This window comes from Ranitomeya variabilis, chromosome 1 (genome assembly GCF_051348905.1).
Source record: "Ranitomeya variabilis isolate aRanVar5 chromosome 1, aRanVar5.hap1, whole genome shotgun sequence".
Classification (NCBI taxonomy): domain Eukaryota; kingdom Metazoa; phylum Chordata; class Amphibia; order Anura; family Dendrobatidae; genus Ranitomeya; species Ranitomeya variabilis.
The window spans coordinates 106,206,619-106,212,716 of NC_135232.1; the positions used below are offsets into that span (position 1 = coordinate 106,206,619).

The 6,098-nt window shown below is 48.3% G+C and overlaps 1 long non-coding RNA gene across 1 annotated transcript; it reads left to right on the forward strand.

Moving 5' to 3' along the window:
• Positions 1-3,169: 3,169 nt before the first annotated feature.
• On the forward strand, positions 3,170-5,005 carry LOC143793751 (uncharacterized). The gene is made up of 4 exons (XR_013220236.1): positions 3,170-3,315; positions 3,454-3,563; positions 3,664-3,810; positions 4,750-5,005. It is a non-coding gene; the product is annotated as an uncharacterized LOC143793751 (long non-coding RNA).
• Positions 5,006-6,098: the final 1,093 nt, after the last annotated feature.

Below are 6,098 nucleotides of genomic sequence, written 5' to 3' on the forward strand. Positions count from 1 at the left end.
TTTTACGTAGCAGATCAGACGTATCTCTTATAAACGAGGGAAGAGAAGTGACAAATGGGCGGAGGATGTGATCCAGATAAATCCCCACATTCTGGCTCAAAGAACCCACTCCCGACACGATGGGGCAGCCCCTCAAGGGGATAAACCCCTTGTGGACTTTTGGCAGTGTGTAGAAGGTGGAGACTGTGGGGGTCTGAGGTTTCATAAATTTATATTCACTTTCTGAAAACAATTTCTCCTCCAGACCTTTATCCAGGATCTCCATCAGTGTCATGGTAAATAGGTCTGTGGGATTGCCGTCCAAAAGGCCATACGTCTCTCTATCATCAAGGATGAGTTCCAAAAATTTCTGCCAGCTGGTTTGTTGATCGGGGGAGACTTTAACCATGGGCGGACATACCGCCTGTTCATCCTGTGCAGCTGCACAGGGGCCCGGAGGCTCCAGGGGGCCGGCGTTAGGGGCAGGCAGCTGCCTAGGTCCTCGCTCCCCCAGGGGCCCCCAGCTAGCGGCACATCACGCAGCTGCTATGGGGCCCCTGTGAGGCAGGGGGCCCACCTTCCGCCAGCGCCGACTCCCCCACTGCATTGAACTATACCGGCGTCTGCCGATACAGTTCAAAGCAATGATGGAGGAGAGAGCGTCAGCTGACGCTCCCTCTCTCATCATTCCTCGCTCTGCCTCTGACAGACACTGCCGCGCACTCACTGTGTGCCGGCAGGAGCAGGAACTGGAAGCAGCGCGGGCACGAGGAGAGGTGAGGAGTGTGCTGTGTTGTTTGTTGTTTTTTTTTACTCTATAACAGTGAGTACTGGACTGTGGGGCCATTCTGGGGGGGAGGGCTGCGCTGTATACTATGAGGCAGTGTGCTGTATACTATGAGGCTGCGCTGTATACCATGAGGCTGTGTGCTGTATACCATGAGGCTGCGCTGTATACTATGAGGCAATGTGCTGTATACTATGAGGCTGCGCTGTATACCATGAGGCTGTGTGCTGTATACCATGAGGCTGTGCTGTATACTATGAGGCTGCGCTGTATACTATTAGGCTGCGCTGTATACTATGAGGCTGCGCTGTATACTATGAGGCTGCACTGTATACTATGAGGCTGCGCTGTATACTATGCGGGCAGTGCTGTATACTATGTGGGCTGTGCTGTATACTATGTGGGCTGTGTTGTATACTAAGGTGGGTACATTATACGTTATATTCTATGGGGGAGGCTGTGTTATATACTATGGGGGTGCATTATATTCTATGGGGAAGGCTGTGTTACATACTATGGGGGGCTGCATTATATTCTATGGGGGCTACATTATATTCTATGGGGAGGTGGACTGTATTATATTCCATGGGGGGCTACATTATATTCTATGGGGGGCTGTATTAGATTTTATGAGGGAGGATTGCATCATACTCTTTGATGGGGCTACATTATATTCTATGGGGAGGTGGGCTGTATTATATTCTATGGGGGGGTTGTATGTTTGGTATTTTTCTTTACCCCTGTTTGTATTATCTTGTTAGTCTGGTTGGTATATTACGGTACACTATTAATCACCTCCTTCCTGCGTGCGGTAAGGGTGCAGACTGAGGGTGGAGCTAAGGCAAGGTATGTGGCCACAGCATCTTCATCATCAGAAGTAACCTGGGGAACAGGGCAAGCTAGGGGCCCCTAGTGTTAAGGACAGGGAATGAGCCCCTGGTCCCAGGACACCCGACAACAGAGTTGTGACAAATACACTCCTCAGTCCTCCAAATAGTATAGTACACTAATTTTAGTCCTCAATATTGTATAATGCACCCCCCATAGTCCTTCATGTAGTGCAATCCACCCCATAGTTCTTCATATAGTATAATGCATTCCCCATAGCCTTCCATACAGTATAATGCAGGTTCCATATAGTGAATATAGTATAATGCACTCCCCATAGTACGATAGATAGAGTGTAATGCAGCCCCCATAAAGGATAATGCACTCCATAGTCATAGTCATTGATAGAGTATGATGGAGCCCCCTCAGAGTATAATGCAGCCACTACATAGAGTATAATGTAGGCACCCCATAGAGCAGTGTTCCCCAACTCCGGTCCTCAAGAGCCACCAACAGGTCATGTTTTCAGGATTTCCTTAATATTGAAGAGGTAATAATTGCATCACCTGCACAGGCAATAATTCCATCACTTGTGCAATACTAAGGAAAACCTGAAAACATGACCTGTTGGTGGCTCTTGAGGACCGGAGTTGGGGAACACTGCCATAGCGTATAATGCAGCCACCCCATAGAGTATCATGTAGCCCAACTGTCCTGCAGTATTATGGCTGCACGTACTCACTAATATATGAAAAAAAATACAATACTCGCCTCTCCTCCTAGTTCCCCTGCTGCTGCAGAGCGTCTCGGCAGCTCCACTGCCCGGCATAGCATGGTGCGCGATTAATTGACGTCATCGCGTACCCACTGTGTCAGAAATAGAGGGGAATGATGGGAGAGGAAGCTTCAGATGACGCTCTCTCCTCTATCATGGCTTTCAACTGTATCGGCATCCCCTTACCCACGGATCCCATAGTGGCCTCATGGTGTGCCGGTATTAGCGGCTGCGTGGTATGCCGCTATTAACGGTATACCACTGGCTGGGGGCCCCTGGAGGAGTGAGGGTACTAGGCAGATGCCAAGTCTGCCTACCCCTAATGCTGACCATGGATCTATGAGAGCTTTATGGCACCTCTGTAACAGTGGTAATGTGAGGGGATGTGTCATTACACCATGTACTGTTCAGGGTGTATGAAAGCTTAGTGATGCCCCCTGTAGGAGCGATAATGGCGGCCATTTTGATTGTCATCCTTTATTTCCAGATACAGATCACTAGGAAATGACACAAAAGCTGTTAGGCTTTGTGCACACGTTGCAGATTTTCCTGCGGATTTTTCTGCACTAAAAACCGCAGCTCTTGGCAGAAAACGCAGGTGCGGTTTTTGGTGCGTTTTTGGTGCGTTTTTTGATGCGGTTTTTAGTGCGGTTTTTAATGCGGTTTTCTCTGCAGATTGTGTGTTTGACACAAATAAAGCTTGAACTGCAGTGGGGAAAAAAAAAAAAAAGAAATGATGTAATTTCCTTGTCCAACCCTTTTCTTCTTAAATCCTCCATTTTGGGAATAACATACCAAAATGAGTGGACGTATTTTGAACAGTGACAGCGCTCCGCAGAGTGCTGATCGTAGGCCAGATCACAGCCCGCAGATCCAGCTCCGCACGCCACACCGGATTGCGATCCTGGGGTTGCTGCTGCTAATCCTGAATCGTCATACACGTCAGGTAAGCAGATGTCTGATTTTTTTTTTTTTTTTTTTATATATTGGGTTAACATATTCCGCATTGCTTTACAGGCATGTTTCAAATATTTTTCACAGTGTTGTGTTGTAAACAATATATATATATATTTTTTTATTTTAGAGGCAGCGGCGGCAGAGAAGGCGTGCACAGAAAAGAATGTGGGTGCACCCTCTTGTAGCACAGCGCACACAGAAGGGGCACTTTTATGTCCTTTACAATGACTTGAGGAGGTACGTTGAAATCAATTGAAAGACAAATTTCACTGTTTTTTCAAACAATGTTATATGTGAAGTAACCCTTTTTTTTTTTTTTGTCTTTTACAATTTTCAGATATCCTGACAAATTTCTTTCTTTTTGTCGGCTATCCATTCTGGCGTTCGACAGACTGCTCACCATCCTGGCACCCCATTTGACACTGCAAGACACAGTGATGAGGAAGGCCATCTCTGCTGAGGAAAGGCTGCTCATCACCTTGTGGTAAGTAACTAATTATTTTGTTTGAATGTCGTCAGGGCTCTTTCACACGTCTGTGTGTCCAGTATGTGTGATGAAATTTTTCTTATCTCCTGGAGACACTGACCCACTCATCTATGCACATGTCAGCTTGTTTTGGGCGGCCGTGTGTCCGTTGGCAAAACACGCTGACATGCCAAATTGTAAACATTTGCACGTTCCACATAGTGTCCCACGCACGTGCACAAGGAGAACACACATTGATGTCCTCTGTGTGACACGCATTGCAGTGGTGAACAAGCGTTACCGGAAGCTCTGTTCTCTGGCGGCAGGTGATGAAGATGCTGTCATCATTCTCCCCTGCTCTGCATGATTTCAGCGCCATCAGGGAAGAATGGGATTTGACAGCATCACATGCCACCATGTAACTGCGCTTACTGTAGTGCTTTTATCCCTGCAAGCCATCCGTGTTATTATAATTCAGCCCACGGTTGCGTCAGGTGTGTCTCTCTCTCTCTCGCTCGCACACATACATACACACACACACACACACACACATCCCTCTGGTAGGCGGGGAGTACACACACATGCGAGATACGGCCGAGTGTCGCATGGTAATCCCCGGCCCTGCCGCCTGCACTCTGGAGCGGAGTGTGCACCCGCATAGCAATACATGGAGCCGCACGCTCCACAACAGAGTGCAGGCAGCAGGGTCGGGGATTACCATGCAACACTCGGCCGTATCTCGCATGTGTGTGTGCACAAGTCCCATCTGTTGTCACAGGCTTTTTTTTGTTTTGTTTACACCCTTTGTGTTGTGCTGGGTGTTAAGGCCAGCATTATAGAATGCTTTATATAAGACATGAAAGGTGCTGGACGCATATTATAGCGACCATTACTAATTACATGTTTACTTAAAGTTTTGTGTGACACTTCTAATATTCTTTTTTATTTTCTTTGCAGATTTTTGGCCACAGGAGAGAGCTATACATCCCTGCACCTCCAATTTAGAGTTGGTAAATCTACCATCTCTAAAATTGTGAGGTGTACATGTACCGTCATCTGGCAGAAGTTGCAGCCCATGGTGATGCCTTCCCCAACCGAGGAGACTTGGCAGCAGGTTGCAGCAGGCTTTCAGTCTGTGGCCAATTTCCCAAACTGCATAGGTGCAGTCGATGGTAAACATGTAAGGGTTCAGCAGCCACCACGATCAGGATCACGCTTCTTTAACCCCTTCCCGACCTTTGACGCATACGCTGCGTCATGAAAGTCGGTGCCAATCCGACCTGTGACGCACCGTATGCGTCATGGAGGGATCGCGTCCCTGCAGATCGGGTGAAAGGGTTAACTCCAATTTCACCCGATCTGCAGGGACAGGGGGAGTTGTACTTTAGCCCAGGGGGGGTGACTTTGCCCCCACGTGGCTACGATCGCTCTGATTGGCTGTTGAAAGTGCAACAGCCAATCAGAGCAATTTGCAATATTTCACCTATGAAAATGGTGAAATATTGCAATCCAGCCATGGCCGATGCTGCAATATCATCGGCCATGGCTGGAAATCCTGATCTGCCCCCCCCCCCCACTGCCACCGATCTGCTCCCCGGTCCTCCGTTCAGTCCGGTACTCCCCTGCGTCCGCCTGTCCGCTCCCCCGTCCTAGTGTCCGCTACCCCCTGTGCTCCGATCCACCCCCCTGTGCTCCGATTCACCCCACCACCACCCCTTCATACTTACCGATCCTCCCGGAGTCGGTCCGTCTTCTCCCTGGGCGCCGCCATCTTCCAGAATTGCGGGCGCATGCTCAGTGCGCCCGCCGAATCTGCCGTCCGGCAGATTCGTTCAATGTACATTTTGATCACTGTGATATAACCTATCACAGTGATCAAAATAAAAAAAATAGTAAATGAACCCCCCCCTTTATCACCCCCATAGGTAGGGACAATAATAAAATAAAGAAAATATATATATTTTTTTCCACTTTTCCACTAGGGTTAGGGTTAGGGGTAGGGTTAGGGTTAGGGGTAGGGTTAGGGGTAGGGTTAGGGGTAGACTTAGGGGTAGAGTTAGGGGTAGGGGTAGGGTTAGGGCTAGGGTAAGGCTATGTGCACACGTATTCTGGTACTCTGCGGATTTTTCCGCAGCGGATTTGATAAATCCGCAGTGCAAAACCGCTGCGGATTTACCACGGTTTTTCTGCGGTTTTTCTGCAGATTTCACTGCGGTTTTACAACTGCGTTTTCTATTGGAACAGTTGTAAAACCGCTGCGGAATCTGCAGAAAGAAGTGACATGCTGCGAAATGTAAACCGCTGCG